Source organism: Balaenoptera acutorostrata, chromosome 9, assembly GCF_949987535.1.
Source record: "Balaenoptera acutorostrata chromosome 9, mBalAcu1.1, whole genome shotgun sequence".
NCBI lineage: Eukaryota > Metazoa > Chordata > Mammalia > Artiodactyla > Balaenopteridae > Balaenoptera > Balaenoptera acutorostrata.
The window spans coordinates 78,328,715-78,346,094 of NC_080072.1; the positions used below are offsets into that span (position 1 = coordinate 78,328,715).

At 35.8% G+C, this 17,380-nt stretch overlaps 1 protein-coding gene across 1 annotated transcript in view; it reads left to right on the top strand.

The window, feature by feature from the left end:
• Nucleotides 1-17,380, top strand: part of CNTN5 (contactin 5) — a 1,403,535-nt gene that overhangs the window by 687,728 nt on the left and 698,427 nt on the right. The gene's annotated exons all lie outside the window — the stretch shown is intronic.

Sequence of the window (17,380 nt, forward strand, 5' to 3'; positions counted from 1 at the left end):
TTGCTTTTTGTAGTATAGTCATTTTCACAAAGTTGATTCTTCCAAACCAAGAACATGGTATATCTCTCCATCTGTTTGTCATCTTTAATTTCTTGTTACCATGTTCTTAATTGTTTTGGGTTTTTTTTTTAGGTCTTTTTATTCTCTTTTGTTTTATGCCTAGAGAAATTCCTTTAGCATTTGTTGTATAGCTGGTTTGGTGGTGCTGAATTCTCTTAGCTTTTGCTTGTCTGTAAAGCTTTTGATTTCTCCATTAAACCTGAATGAGATCCTTGCTGGGTAGAGTAATCTTGGTTGTAGGTTTTTTCCATTCATAACTTTAAATATATCCTGCCAGTCCCTTCTGACCTGCAGAGTTTCTGCTGAAAAATCAGGTGATAACCTTATGGGAATTCCCTTGTATGTTATTTGTTGCTTTTCCCTTGTTGCTTTTAATATATTTTCTTTGTGTTTAATTTTTGTTAGTTTGATTAATATGTGTCTTGGTGTGTTTCTCCTTGGGTTTATCCTGTATGGGACTCTCTGTGCTTCGTGGACTTGATCGACTATTTCCTTTCTCATGTTAGGGAAGTTTTCGACTATAATCTATTCAAATATTTTCTCAACACTTTCTTTTTCTCTTCTTCTTCTGGGCCCTCTATAATTCAAATGTAAGTGCATTTAATGTTGTCCCAGAAGTCCCTGAGACTGTCCTCATTTCTTTTCATTCTTTTTTCTTTATTCTGCTCTGCAGCAGTTATTTCTTCCATTCTATCTTCCAGGTCACTTATCCTTTCTTCTGCCTCAGTTATTCTGCTATTGATTCCTTCTAGTGTATTTTTAAATTCAGTTATTGTGTTGTTCATCACTATTTGTTTGTTCTTTACGTATTCTAGGTCCTTGTTAAACATTTCTTGTATTTTCTTGATCCATGCCTCTTTTCTTTTCTTTTTTTTTTTTTTTTAAGTATTTATTTATTTATTTTTATGGCTGTGTTGGGTCTTCATTTCTGTGCACGGGCTTTCTCTAGTTGCGGAGAGCGGGGGCCACTCTTCATCGCGGTGCGCGGGCCTCTCACTATCGCGGCCTCTCCTGTTCCGGAGCGCAGGCTCCAGACGCGCTGGCTCAGTAGTTGTGGCTCACGGGCCCAGCTGCTCTGCGGCACGTGGGATCTTCCCAGACCAGGGCTCAAACCCGTGTCCACTGCATTGGCAGGCAGACACTCAACCACTGCGCCACCAGGGAAGCCCTATGCCTCTTTTCTATTTCCAAGATTTTGGATCATCTTTACTATCATTACTCTGAATTCTTTTTCAGGTAGATTGACTATTTCCTCTTCATTTATTTGGTCTTGTGGGTTTTTACCTTGCTCCTTCATCTGCTGCATATTTCTCTGTCTTCTCACTTTGTCTAACGTACTGTTTTTGAGGTCTCCTTTCTGCAGGCTGCAGGGTCATAGTTCTTCTTGCTTCTGGTGTCTTCCCCCAGTGCTTGAGGTTGGTCCAGTGGCTTGTATAGGCCTCCTGGTGGGAGAGACTGGTGTCTGCGTTCTGGTGACTGGAGCTGGATCTTGTCCCTCTGATATACAGGGCCATGTCAGGTGGTGTGTTTTGGGGTGTCTTTGAGCTTTTTCCAAATCTAGGCAGCCTGTCTGCTGATGGGTGGGTTTGTATTCTTGTTTTGCTTGTTGCTTGGCCTGAGGCATCCAGCACTGGAGGCTGAAGACAGTTGCATGGAGCCAGGTCTTAGATTCAAGATGGAGACCTCCTGGAGAGCTCTGGCCAATTAATATTCCATGGACCCAGGAATTCTCTGGTGGTCCATCGTCCTGGACTCAGCGCTCCCACCTGAGTCTCAGGCCTGACCCCCGGCCGGAGACCAAGGCCTTGCAAGCCACATGTCACAACAATAAAGGGGGAGAAAAGGTGGGGGGAGAAGAAAACAAATGAAAATAAACAGAGAGGCAAAACTCAAGACAAATAGTAAATACAGAATCAAACAAACACGACCACCACCACCAACAACAAAAAGACAAACAAAACTCCAGACAAATGGTAAAAGCAAAACAAAACAAACAAAAACAAAGACACACACATACACACACACCAGAAACAAAAACAAAACCAAAGAAAAGAAAAAACAAGAGAAGAACCAGGCAAACAAATGGACCCAAAAATGAAATCAAACAATTAAAAACAAAACTAAGAAAAACACAAAACAAAAAACAAATCCAAAGCAGAATGCAAACTGAAGAATAAAGGAAAGAAAGCAAAACAAACACACAAAAATTATTTTTAAAAATTTGAACTCAAAACAGAACAAAGAGAATAAAAAAGTAAAACCCAAATAAAACAAAGAAAAGGAAAATACACAGAACAATGTAAAAGCAAAGTAAAAATAAGATATAAAAAATTTAAAAATATTAAAAATTTTAAAAGGGAAAAAGGAAAAGAAGAAAAAAACCCCCCAAAATACTCCCCAAAAACTAAATAAAAATTAAAAATAATAATTAAAAACAAACAAAACCAACAACAGAACGAATCAAAACGCAGTCAAAATAATAGTAATAATAATATTTTCCTGGGGTCTCAGCTGTCAGTGTCCTTGCCCCCACCATGAGACACAGCCTACCTCCACCTCCCCAGGAGGCCCTCTAAAGCCTTTAGGTTGGTCTCTATACACACTGTGGGCACTGTGGGGGCAGCTCAAACTCTGATCTGGCCCAAGTCCCATGTGTGCTTGCTCACAAAGTCCATAGCTGCCAGACGTAGACTGGTTTCTTCTGTGGGAACACTCTTTGTTCGTTCAGATATTCCATAGATGCAGGGTCTACCAAGCCAACTGCCAGGATTTAATCTGTGGCTTGTGCAGCTGCATGGAAAGATTTTCGTTCCTCTTCCTTAGTTGCCCTGCCCCTGAGACTCAGCTGTGGTTTTAGCCCCACCTCTACGTGTGGGCCACCCACAGGTGTCTGCTTCCAAGGCTTCTGTGGAGCACTCAGGTCTGCCCCATTGAGGACAGGGCACGGAGGTGGCATGGCTGCCTGGGTTGCTTGAGCCCCGGTGGTGACAGGTGTGGGGTGAAGCCAATGGCCATGGGAGTGAGAGATCCGGCCCTAGTGGTAGCCTTTTCTAGTGCCTGGCCCTGCAAGGGCCAGCCCTGGCAGGGGCTTTTTCTAGTGCCTAGGGGGCAGGGGCTGGTGCATGGGGAGAGAGAGGCTGCAGTGGTGGCTCCACCCTCTGTGCATCACTCCACAGTGGTGCCTTGCTTCCATGGCAGTCTGGGTTTCCTCCACAGGCATTCCCATTTGTTGATTTCCTCCCTCCTGTCCCCTCAGGCTGTCTCTTCACAGCGAACAGTAGTCTTCCCCCTGGCTATGCTCTCCAATTCCCACATTCCAGCTCTCGGCCCCGTGTGCACCAGAGGACACATGTCCCAGTCTGGTTCACGAGGGCCACTGCATGGACCATCTGTGTAGTTCTCACTCTGTCCTGTGGACCACGGACCGGCCGTTTCACTCTCCTCTGACAGCCTCAGATACTTCCCTTCTATCCCAACTGATTTCCCCATTGGTGAGGAGGTTTCCCTGGATGCGGGAACCTCTCCTCTGCTTCAGCTACTCCCCAGGGGTGCAGGTCCCATCCCGCTTCCTCTCCTCATCTTTCTCACTGTTTTCTTTCATCCTACCTGGTTATGTGGGTATCTTTATTGTCCTTTCTGGTGTCCAAGGTCTTCTGCTAGTGTTCAGCTGGTGTTCTACGAGAACTGTTCCATCTGTAGATGTATTCTTGATGCATCTGTGGAGAGAGATGAACTCTACGTCCTCCTACTCCTACGCCATCTTGAAAACTCGAGTTTATTTTCTTGAGGGTCCTTTTTAAATTTTTTAAAAATATTAACTATTATTATTTGATTTTTAATTTTAATGATTATTTTTTTAATTTCACAGTTTAGCTTTTTTGAAGAATTCTGTATTAATTTTACTAACATATTAGAATAATAATGTGTGTTTAACTTTTATGTTTTCATAGATGTATATTTTTCTTAATATTTTATAATGCCCTTATGCATTTTTGTATTTTAAATATATTAAATTATTGGTTTTACTGATTTCTAAAAAGAATTAGGGCTTATATTCCTGTTCTTATATGTTAACTCTTTAGTAACAATATCTTAGTTTGGCTTCTTCCAAAAGAAGACTTAGAGAAAATTTCAGTTCAGGTGGTTTATATAGTTCATTTGGGAGGTGATTACATGTTTCCAACAGGAGAAAGTAGATGTAGCACAGTAAGGGAAGGTGGTCAATAAATACAGGGAAATAATGTGTTATTAAGTGAGTTACCACTGTGTGTACCTGAGCATAATCTTACTGGGGAATCTTGGAAAGAACACATTCCTCAGAATTAACTGGAGGGGCAAGAAGGAGGTGGGTACATACCAACTCCTGCCAGTGATTAAGGTTATATTTAATGAAAACATAATATCACTATTTCTGGTACTTGGAAAATTATGCCACTATTTTAAAGTAAAAGAACTGTTATTCTTAAGATATTGTGCATGATTCAATCAGCATCCATGGTTTGTAATATGATAAACTGGTCTCCATATTGTCCACAATGAACCATGTATCAAATATATTAATAAATGTTGCTAATTTAACCAAAATGGAAATGGAAATCTGCATAAGAATTTAAATTATATCTACCTACACACATTGCCATGGGCCCAGAAATGGAAGATCTAAATATTTCATATATATATATATATATATGTCTGTGTGTGTGTGTGTGTGTGTGTGTGTATAAATACACACATATATGTGGAAACAGAAAGAGAGAGAGCAAGAGAGAGATAGAGAACACATCTACAACAATTAAGTAATTCTTATAGGTAAGGAAATATTTAGAGAGCTAACAAAGGGCATAGAGAAAAGTTAAAATACATAGGTATCAATTTCTTTTGTTTCTTTTTTCTGCTTTGTCAATGAAATGGAATTGCATCTGAATAATGAGTGACCCTTAAACTTTAGAATCAGAGCTGTTTACAAAAGTTCAAACAAGTAAAAGCTGTGACCATTTAATTTTGTAGACAGTTTACTGTTAAGATAATTGAGATAGTACCTCTTGCTTGTGACAACATTATTGGGAAAATCTGATAGACTCAGCACATATTTGCAAGTACAAATTGAACACTAAAACAAACAAAAAATCAACTTCTTAAAACTATTAACTTCTCCTGAAATTTACCTTACTGAATACTATTAGATTAAATTATAAATATATTAGGACTATGCAGGAAAAGTACATGCCTAGTAATGAAAAGAACACAGTCTATTACTATTAGGAATGTAAATGGCCCAAGTGGTAATCACCTTTTATTTTTTGACCACAGAATCATAGAAAACAATAGTTAAAGAACATAGCATAAGAGATTGAAATTATGAAGGCATTTGGTTTGTTGCTTAGCTTTGGGAACTTAAGAAGTAAATAATTTAAAAACAATGATATTTTATTAGCATGTTGAATGAGATTTTTCCTATTGTCTCTATTTGGGCTAGAGTCCCAAGGTTGAAAAGTTTAATAACATTCCTCTAAATTCTGAAAAAGCATCCATTGTTCAAGGAATTTGCTCTTTGAGGGCAGATATTTCCCTAGGATCTATTAAGAAGTGGCTTAAATAGCTCTATTACTGCTCTATCATCTTAACATCCTTCTTCCCAGTTTATATAGTAAAACATTAATATATCAGTGGAATTAGCTGGGAGAGGAGTCATCAGAGGTATAGGATTTATGGGAAAAGAATATTCAAATAAAGTAAGGATGGTCTCACTAAAAGAATCATTTATAATTTTTAGTCATGCCTGCAAGAAGGGAAGATAGCATCTCATTCTTCTTGTTGAATCTCTAATTTTGCAACCAATTTACTTATTATCTCTGTAAATTTATTTAATTAGAATTTTTAGAGAAATAGAAAGAAGTGACTGAGAAGAGAGAAGGGTCTATAACGAGGCAGCCTATGCTTCCACAATTAGGTGACATGCAGAAGGGAGCTACATTTGCGCCACTGTGCAGGCCACTATCCAAAAAGACTGTATTTGGATGAGTAATCCACCAACAAGTCTCTATGTAATGAACTTCCAAGGGTTGGAGGTGAAAAGAGAAAAGTTAGAAGTAGTCAATACAAAGCTGACTTCCCACATCAGGGAACCAGTCACTGAAGAAAGCCCCATAATCCCATCTGAAGAAAGCTCATGTGGATCCTATAAGACATCCGAGAATCCTGTGCTTGCCTCTTGGAAGGCATCAACAGCTAGAGAGGGCTATATTAGCACCCATCAGTGGAAAAGCAGTTATCATTTTTCCTTCTACCTCTTTCCTACATCCTCCCAGAGAATCTGAACATTTAGGGGAATGGCAGAGGAGGGTAAGAGAGAAGACTCTCTCCCAGTCTTATGGTCTCAGGCCAAGGCTTAGCTGGCCTTGGAGATTAGAATAAGATGACCATTACATTGGAAATGAAATTGAACTTTACAACTTTACCAGACTTTTTATACTTAAAAATATTCAGGAATCCCAATATGTCAAAGAACATGTCAGAGAGATAGCTTAGGTGAAGGCTGTAATTAGAATAAATAATTGAATGAATAAATGAAAATTTCCATTTTGTACCCCAATAAGTTCAGAATATCCAAGGAGCTGATTGTAGTCAATAATCAAACTTCAATATATTAGGCAACTACTTAAAAATATCTCACCTATAACAGTTTTCAGAACAATAAAATAAAATATCTAATAAAGCACTACATCACTGGCTTAAAAAAAACAACCCAAACCTCTCCAGATCCCAACAGGGCCCCACTGAGGTATCACTCAAGCTCTCTTCAATGGCCATGAATACCTCTTCTTCTAAACTGAGGCATTTGCCTCCTGTACCAGTTCTGAAATCATCAAGCAGCTTTTGCTGTCTGTAATAATGGTCTCTTTCTATTGTGACCCCATGAGTCACTACCCTGAAGTGGTGGGAAACAGTTTCCTCTTCCTGTGTTTCACTTCATTATGGTCCCCAAGGCACAGCTCTGTCAATGATGAGATCCTTATGATGCCTCTAGTAATAAAGCATTTTTATTTGACTAATTTTTTCAATTCCTCTCTACAAGTCGATAATAGGTTCTTACCAATACCATGTCTTGTCCTGAGTGTATCACTTACACTAGCTGCACTTGTGAAATGTGTTTATTTCATCCTCACAACAACCCTTAGTGATAAGTGTTTATTATTCCCTTTCTTTGAGAAAAAGAGAGACACAGAGAGGATAAACAACTTCTTGTAGGTTACATAGCTACTAAACAGCAGAAATAGAATTTAAACCCAGGTGGACTTCCAGTAAAGACCCAGTTATTGGCTCCTTGGGGCTAAGCCAAAACATATGTCAGTCTTACCATGCTGCACTTAAACCTGCTTTTTGCTCTGAACAGCACTGATTGGTCTGCAGACCAAGCACGGGCACCATATATCTCTCTATTTTGGGCAAGTTCTCTTTACATAATTCAAGATAATTTGTGGACTTTACGGAGTCTCATCTTCAACTGTCACTTATATGTAAAATTCTTTGGTTCTTTAAACAAATAGTTCCCTGGCCAGTTGAATTCCTTTGGGGTGAAGATTGGAAAGCCTCCTGGGCTAAGTTTTGCAAAAGCTTTTTAAATCGTTGGAGGAGGGGAGAGTTTGTGGAGGAGCTGTGGCAGGGTGTGTGAGAATCATTTAGAGGGATGTTAGGGAGATGAAGAACAAATTTTTTTAGGACCTTTAGGCTGGGCACTATGCAAATACTCACCCTTAGATGGTTTCCTAGAGTGCTCTATCTAAGAGTCAAATGAATTCCAATTCCTTCTTTTCTACCTGCATGACATTTCTTTGAATGTGATATTGTGATGAGACTAGACCATGTAGGGCTGGTTTTATGCAAATTACACTGATAGTTAATATGTGCTTTTTAGTTTTGATCCTTAAATTTCTTATCACATTGCCGTTGATTGACTAGACTGTAACCGCCTCTCTGCATAGTGGTTTTAGCTCTATCTTTATGTAACATATGAGGGGTAAGTGGTGGATATCAGACAATTATTATTGAAAAAGATTGGAAGAAGTAGACGTTTGCAGTGTTTCAAACTAGTGTAGCCAGCTTAGTATACTTATTTCTCCTTAAAATTGTAGTTGGCAGATTAAATATTGAGCATTTTGGGTGTCTGAATCTTAACAGAACAAGGTTTTAAAATGCAGATTTTCATTTCTTGCCAGTACCTAGGTTCATATATTAAGATAAAGGGAAAAAAAGCCTAAATTTATTTTTAATTTTATTTTGTTTGCACACACAAGGGCACAGAGAAAGGGAGTAGGTGTGCATTAAGTCATTAACCAACTGTATAAGAACTAGGCAAGAAAATGAGAAATTAAAAATAGGTGATATTTTTTTGGCTAAGATGATATTTTTTTAAAAAATCCTTAACATTGTTGTTGGATAATTTAAAAAAAATGTCTAAGAGCGAAAAATGATACAAGTTAGGAGTCTTTAACTCAGTAAGTTGATCAACAATTGCAGATAAAATGAGGTGAAGTCAATTTAGCATCCTTATGCTCTGTAACACCTGCAGCATCCTGGCCCCTAAACAGTTTTAATTTTATTGATTGCTGAGTTAAGTCAATGAAAATATGAAGATTTGTGATTTCCCTGGACAACTTGTTTGAGCACACTTCCTGTTCAGAAATAGACATTTCTTATTTATAATACATAAAATTACAAAAATTAAAATTTTAAGTTCATGAAAAGAGAAATAGAAATAATTGAAAAGTTTTAGTCATTTAATAAATGTCTGAAATAATTTTAAAAGGTTTATCTGAACTCTGCCACTATCAGTGCTGGCTCAGACTTTTCTCTTTAACCACTGTCCACACATAAAATTACGTTAAAGTCGGCTAAAATTATGTCAGATATGATCATTTTAAAATAGAATTACCACATGACCCAGCAATCCCACTACTGGGCATATACCCAGAGAAAACTATAATTCAAAGAGACACATGCACCCCAATGTTCAATGCAGCACTATTTACAATAGCCAGTACATGGAAGCAACCTAAATGCCCATCGACAGATGAATGGATAAAGAAGATGTGGTACATATATACAATGGAATATTACTCGGCCATAAAAAAGAATGAAATTGAGTCATTTGTAGAGATGTGGATGGATCTAGAGACTGTCATACAGAGTGAAGTAAGTCAGAAAGAGAAAAAGAAATATCATATATTAACGCATATATGTGGAACCTAGAAAAATAGTACAGATGAACCGGTTTGCAGGGCAGAAATTGAGACACAGATGTAGAGAACAAACATATGGACACCAAGGAGGGAAAGTGGTGAGGGGGGTGGTGGTGTGATGAATTGGGAGATTGGGATTGACATATATACACTAATATGTATAAAATGGATAACTAATAAGAACCTGCTGTATAAAAATATAAATAAAATAAAATTCAAAAAAAATTAATAAAATACAGATATAATAATATATAGGTATTTATATTAATAATTTATCTTATATTAATTACATATTACATTAATAATAGAGACTGTGATAAAATTTTTTAAAATGTTAAAGAGGTATGAAGGATTTATAATACATTTATTTTCAAGATGACAGAACGTCAAATGAGCATGCTCAGATTACATTATAAACAAATAAATCTTCCAGAGTAGCTATAAATAAACATTAAATCTGATGAGTCAAACAATATTTTGTCCAGATTGTTGAGATAATCTTTCAAGTTATTCATGTATATTTTTATGACACATAAATACACATACACACATACACATATAAATATATATATTCCAAAAGTACATATTATGATTCTGATTATGGGGTACATAGTAGTTTACAGAAAAATACAAATATAATGCATAGATAAAATGTTTTTCTCATTTTATATTGATATAAATCCATAAGGTGTGTACTCATTAAAAATTAAAAACTAAAGCCAGATAAACCTCACAAAATAACAAAATAAAATGGTAAATTTACTATCAGAGGAAAAATAGAAAAATATAAGTTGACTGTAGATTATATTGAGAAGGATAATCAAGAATTCAGAATATTTACTCTCTTTCCTTATTAACATATGTCTTTAGCCAAGCATTTTACCTGTCTGAACCTCAGGTTTTTGCCCACAAAATGAAGTCAAGAAGTAGAGAATTAAAAAACATTTTTAATGTCTACTTCTTTAAAAAGTTGATATATACTTTATTTAATCTTTGCTTAAAGAATAAGCTTATTTTTGAATTAAATGTGACATCTACCTTACATAAAATTTTTAAAGTATGTAATTTTATGAAGCAAACTGTTATAGAGAGATTAACAAGTACAACATAGGTCTTTCATCTTATTAGAAAACATGTATTTTCAAACACAGTATTTTATTCATCAGTATTACTTTTGCCAGACAACTCAATGGACTGAATCGTCACCTGAGAGTCAAGAAATCTTATTTCTAACACCAACTCTTTCATTACCCATGTTGGGTCTTGTACGTCTTCACGTTTAAAATGAGGAGTTCTGAGGATCTCTCATAATATCATCCACGTCTTATACTGTGGATTCCCTGTGTCATTAAAAACTGAAAGTATTTAATTACTAAAAATTACTCTCTTAACAATCTTTTATTTACTTATAATTACAATCTTTATTTACTTATAACAATCTTTTATTTACTTATAATTTTTAAGAAATAATCACAATAACATTAAGTTTATGTAAATATTTTGTTGACACAATTATTCAATTAAGTGCTATGAAAATATAGAATGAATTTCCCAATCCATTTCTTGGCAATTTGTATATATTGTTCCAGACACATAAAGGTTAAAGGGGTGATTGATTTTGATTAAATTTGAATATGGTAATATTTGATATAAAATCTCTAACTTGAATATTCAGATTATTATTATTAGTTAATAAAGTTTCAATAGACATTTTCAAATGGGCTTTAGTTGAAATGGTTGATGATATATACACCTCTACACTATGGGAGATTGGGAAGATGTGATTATAATTCATACTTTCCATTTAAAACTGAAAAACACAATCAATTTAAATGTTCATCCATAGATTAATTATTAAATTATATTACACTCGAATAATTAAAAATAAATTACATGGTTTTATACTGGTAAAAATAATCACCAAAATATTTGGCTGTATTGAAGACAAGTTTCAAAACATTGTTTTTTTGTTTTTTTTTTTTTTTGGATGCATGTATATATGTCTAGAATATTGCTGGGGAGAAACTTAAGAAAACTGTTAACAGAGATTACTCCTGGGGAAGGAGTAACAGGACACCAAGGTGGCAGAAGTGTGGGGAAGACTTTGCACTGTATACCTTCCCTTTCTCTATCGTTTGATTTGTTTTAACCATGTGAACATGGTTTGGATTAATTTTCTTGTTATGGTTTCATCAGTGACTCAAATAATTCCTCTAGCTGTCTTTACGTACACACGCACACACACAATCACCACCACCACGCCTCACTCGTCCTTTCACACAATTAACGTATATGGTCACGCATGGTAGAGAACATGAATTTTTCTCAAGATGAAATCTTCTTATTTCTTAGTTACAAGTTAGATCTGCTGTTAACACTTAGCTATTAATACTATGTGTTAGAGTTGGCACTTTGCTTCAGTGATATAACACACAGTAGCAAATTCCCTTATCCAGAAGTATACTCCTGGGTCTTAGTAATTTATAGATTAGACGGTAGAAACTTCTTATCAGGTCCTTGACCAATCTCTTAATTATTTACCATGTGAAAGATTCTTTAATGTTGTTTTTTTTGCACCCTTGCAGACCATTTGCTAAAAAGCAATTTGCTATTTTGGAGATAAGTTAACTTTATTATTTCCTGTTCGTGTACATTGAAAAGCACTGTGGACTGTAAATTTCCCTACTCCATCTCCTACCCTCAGCATCAATGCACCTATTAAAATTAAAAGACTTTATTTTTCATATCATAGAAAGGTAGAGTGTGGGTTTTTTCTCCTGATTATATGCACAAAATATTTTTGCTAATTTACCCTGCAGAATCGCTGATTTTTGTTTCAGTAAAATTAATCATACAAAACCAGCAGGGGAGGAAACACTGAGTGCTTTTCAGAAAGGTGAAAAGAAATTTTAGCTTCTTTTAATGTATATGGAAGATAAGAGCTTGAAATTTAATACTACACTACTAAATGTCCACAGAGCAAGAGGCACGTGGAATTCATTTCACTTGATTTCAATAAGAAAAGAAGACAGGAATCGATGAAAGAATATTCTTCTTACCTTAAATAACTTTGATATGTTTTAGCACCACATAGGTGAGCAATTTACTTAAGTGAAGGGTAATATTAGCATATAGTGATAGCATTAGAAAAGTATAGAATGGATTTTATAAGTTTTCAGGATACTTAAACTGCTTAAGTTAATAAAGAAAAACTAAATCAGTATAATAAATATTTTTCAATAAAAGCACTTTTAATAATTATATAATTATAATGCTGTAAGGGGAGTTAAATCTATCTGTTTTTTACTACAGACTAGAAAAGCTATAATGTTCTATTCATATTTATTTTCTTTATTTCAGTTATACTTATATTTATATAATTAGTAATGTGACATTGCTAAGCAGTATTAAGTAATTGGTCTATCTGTAATACAAACTAAAGTTTGTCTGACTGCATAAATCATCCTATTATGAACTTCATATGAGTATTTAATTTTACAATTTAGCACTGAATGTAATGGGATATAAAATATAAATATGTACATATAATCTAATATAGCTAAATATATATTTAGATTAAATAATCCTAGTTATTGTAATCATTAAGTTTGCAATAAGGCAAGTAACATTTTACCTTTACTCCAACTGAACTGCAGCTAGAGCTCTGTGATTGCTTTTAGGGTGAACATGTAACCTTTCCTAGGTCACAGCTGAAGTCCAGGGGTTGGAACACTCTGCCTAGGTGGAGAGAGGATTTAGAATGATTCCAAGGGCCCTAAATTACACAGACATCTTTGGAATGGATCTGCTTGTGGTTCTTCTACTCTTGGCATCCCTCTCATTCTTGATTTCAAAACTGATTATTACTCTAGTACCCGAGACATCTAGGCTTGTCGCTTTCAGCTTCACAAAACTGAAAGTAAAGAATTTTAAAAAATTAATCTTATACAGATATTTAACAATATTATTATTAACAGCTAAATTAGGAGGCTATATGAGTTTCAAGGACACAGAATTTAATAATTCTTAATGTTCCCAATAAATGCAGGGAGAGTCTTAGGGATCCTGTTCTGCCTTGCTCAGCACTACATTTTCAGGTTCAAAATTTATTGGCTCTTTAAGTTCTTAACTTTCTCTGCATTCAGAAGGATTTTGTTTAAACCATCACTAATGTGCATACTCCTTCAGGTATCTCTAGGGACCACAAAAATTACCACCTTCTTTTAGTTCTGAGACAAAGAGTATATTGCCAAAGTAATTATTATATTCTTTACCTGAATGTGAATGGAAATGTAACTAATTGCATACTAAGAAGATGTATTCCTCCTCAGGTAGTTCAGAGTTTGTACTTAGGACTATAAAAGAAGTATGGGCCAAATCTTGGTGGAATGGGGAACCAGCTCCAATTTGAAACCTCCAGAAATTATTCTCCCCAAGTAAATGGCTATAGATTCTTAAAGAAAAAAGAGGGGAAAAGCTCTTCAGTTTCTCAGTAACCATTTTTCAGTGTATAATGAATCTGACAAGAATAGACTCCTATTCCTAGAATTGCCAATGAGGCACATTTTATGAATACAAAGTGTTCTATTTAAAACCAGCACATATAGACTTTGTCCCTGCTTATGTCTGTGTTCTATAGTAATAGCATACCTAGAAATATTGTAAAATAGAAATATTTCACTAATTTTCAGGTCTAAAAAAAGGCTATTCAGGAATTCCCTGGCGGTTCAGTGGTTAGGATTCCATGCTTCCACTGCAGGGAGCTCAGGTTTGATCCCTGGTCAGGGAACTAAAATCCCGCACACCATGCAGTGCGGCAAAAAAAAGAGAAAGGCTTTTATTGATAGAAAATGAAGAGCAGAATTGTACTACATATTTAGTCAGAAATTGAAATTTACTCATACCATAGTATGGCCTTGCAATACGTATTTATCAAGCTGCTTCTATAGGCCAGAGCATCTTCTAGGTACTTGCTCCTGAAACGCGAAGACAGACTCTCTCCCCTCAAGAATTTGACTCTTGTGTAGAAGATAAGACAACGATAATAACAAAACCAGTACCATTCAGAAAAGTAAACCCTTTAAAAGAGATATGCCCTCAGTGATGTAAACTGTGAGGAAAAGCCCACTGCTTTCTCTTAAATGGGAAGAGAGCAGTGATAGGAGGATATTTTAGAAAATACTTCATTTAGAATAGGAAGTTTAGATCCTTTGAAATATTGTGAGGATGAAGAGGCAAAGCAAGCTAGTCATAAAGCATCTAAAATGCATACAGGCATGGGAGAGCATGACCCATTGGGAGACATGTATTTCAGTGTGAGGTTGGGGAAGCTACAGGTCAGGCAGAAGAGGAAGGTGAGACCCAGATCAAGGAAAAATTTTTGACGTTGCCCAAGATATTGGCATAAACGTTGTCTCAATCCAAATGACAAAGAGCTTCAAGCAAATATTTGTAATTTAGATAGTACATCAGGTAATAATCCACAAGATACATTGGAAGTTGGACTATAGGGAGTTTAAAGGCAAGGAAATGTTCTTAGAAGGTAATATGCAATGTTTAAAGAAAGAGTTTTGAGGGCTAAAGGCAAAACCTGATTAACATCTATACTTAAAGATGGAAGATGAATGCCCCCAAATACAAGCGAGAAAAAATGGCTCAGAGACAAGAAAGGAAAACGATGAAAGTCAAGGGATAAAATAATGTAAGAAGATATTGTATGCACCAGTGCAAATACCACTAAGAAGTCAAATTAAATAAAATTAGGAAGGCAGCATTGGATTTGATAATTCTGAGAGCACTGATTTTTTTTGTAACATCTTTATTAGAGTATAATTGCTTTACAATGGTGTGTCAGTTTCTGCTTTATAACAAAGTAAATCAGTTATACATATACATATGTCCCCATATTTCTTCCCTCCCACCCTCCCTATCCCACCCCTCTAGGTGGTCACAAAACACTGAGCTGATCTCCTTGTGCTATGCGGCTGCTTCCCACTAGCTATCTACTTTACGTTTGGTAGTGTATATATGTCCATGCCACTCTCTCATTTTGTCCCAGCTTACCCTTCCCCCTCCCCGTATCCCCAAGTCCATTCTCTAGTAGGTCTGCATCTTTATTCCCGTCTTGCCCTTAGGTTGTTCTGACCATTTTCTTTTTTCTTTTTTTTAGATTCCATATATATGTGTTAGCATACAGTATTTGTTTTTCTCTTTCTGACATACTTCACTCTGTATGACAGTCTCTAGGTCCATCCACCTCACTACAAATAACTCAGTTTCATTCCTTTTTATGGCTGAGTAATATTCCATTGTATATATGTGCCACATCTTCTTTATCCATTCATCTGTTGATGGACACTTCAGTTGCTTCCATGTCCTGGCAACTGTAAATACAGCTGCAATGAACATTTTGGTACATGACTCTTTCTGAATTATGGTTTTCTCTGGGTATATGCCCAGTAGTGGAATTGCTGGGTCATATGGTAGTTCTATTTTTAGTTTTTTAAGGAAACTCCATACTGTTCTCCATAGTGGCTGTATCAATTTACATTCCCACCAACAGTGCAAGAGGGTTCCCTTTTCTCCACACCATCTCCAGCATTTATTGTTTTTAGACTTTTTGCTGATGGACATTCTGACCGGTGTGAGGTGATACCTCATTGTAGTTTTGATTTCCATTTCTCTAATGATTAATGATGTTGAGCATTCTTTCATGTGTTTGGTGGCAATCTGTATATCTTCTTTGGAGAAATGTCTATTTAGGTCTTCTGCCCATTTTTGGATTGGGTTGTTTGTTTTTTTGATATTGAGCTGCATGAGTGGCTTGTATGTTTTGGAGATTAATCCTTTGTCAGTTGCTTCATTTGCAAATATTTTCTCCCATTCTAATGGTTGTCCTTTCGTCTTGTTTATGGTTTCCTTTGCTGTGCAAAAGCTTTTAAGTTTCATTAGGTCCCATTTGTTTATTTTTGTTTTTATTTCCATTTCTCTAGGAGGTGGGTTAAAAAGGATCTTGCTGTGATTTATGTCATAGAGTGTTCTGCCTATGTTTTCCTCTAAGAGTTTGATGGTGTCTGGCCTTACATTTAGGTCTTCAATCCATTTTGAGTTTATTTTTGTGTATGGTGTTAGGGAGTGTTCTAATTTCATACTTTTACATGTACCTTTCCAGTTTTCCCAGCACCATTTATTGAAGAGGCCGTCTTTTCTCCAGTGCATGTTCTTGCCTCCTTTATCAAAGATAAGGTGACCATATGTGCGTGGGTTTATCTCTGGGCTTTCTATCCTGTTCCATTGATCTATATTTCTGTTTTTGTGCCAGTACCATACTGTCTTGATTACTGTAGCTTTGTAGTATAGTCTGAAGTCAGGGAGCCTGATTCCTCCAGCTCTGTTTTTCTTTCTCAAGAAAAAAAAAAAAATTGCTTTGGCTAATCAGGGTCTTTTGTGTTTCCATACAAATTGTGAAAGTTTTTGTTCTAGTTCTGTGAAAAATGCCAGTGGTAGTTTGATAGGGATTGCATTGAATCTGTAGATTGCTTTGGGTAGTAGAGTCATTTTCACAGGTTTGGAAGCAAACCAAGAACAAGGTATATCTCTCCATCTGTTTGTATCATCTTTAATTTCTTTCATCAGTGTCTTATAATTTTCTGCATACAGATCTTTTGTCTCCTTAGGTAGGTTTATTCCTAAATATTTTATTCTTTTTGCAGCAATGGTAAATGGGAGTGTTTTCTGAATTTCACTTTCAGATTTATCATCATTATTGTATAGGAATGCAAGAGATTTCTGTGCATTAATTTTGTATCCTGCTACTTTACCAAATTCATTGATTAGCTCTAGTAGTTTTCTGGTAGCATCTTTAGGATTCTCTATGTTTAGTATCATGTCATCTGCAAACAGAGACAGTTTACTTCTTCTTTTCCAATTTGGATTCCTTTTATTTCTTTTTCTTCTCTAATTGCTGTGGCTAAAACTTTCAAAACAATGTTGAATAACAGTGGTGAAAGTGGGCAACCTTGTCTTGTTCCTGACCTTAGTGGAAATGGTTTCAGTTTTTCACCATTGAGGACAATGTTGGC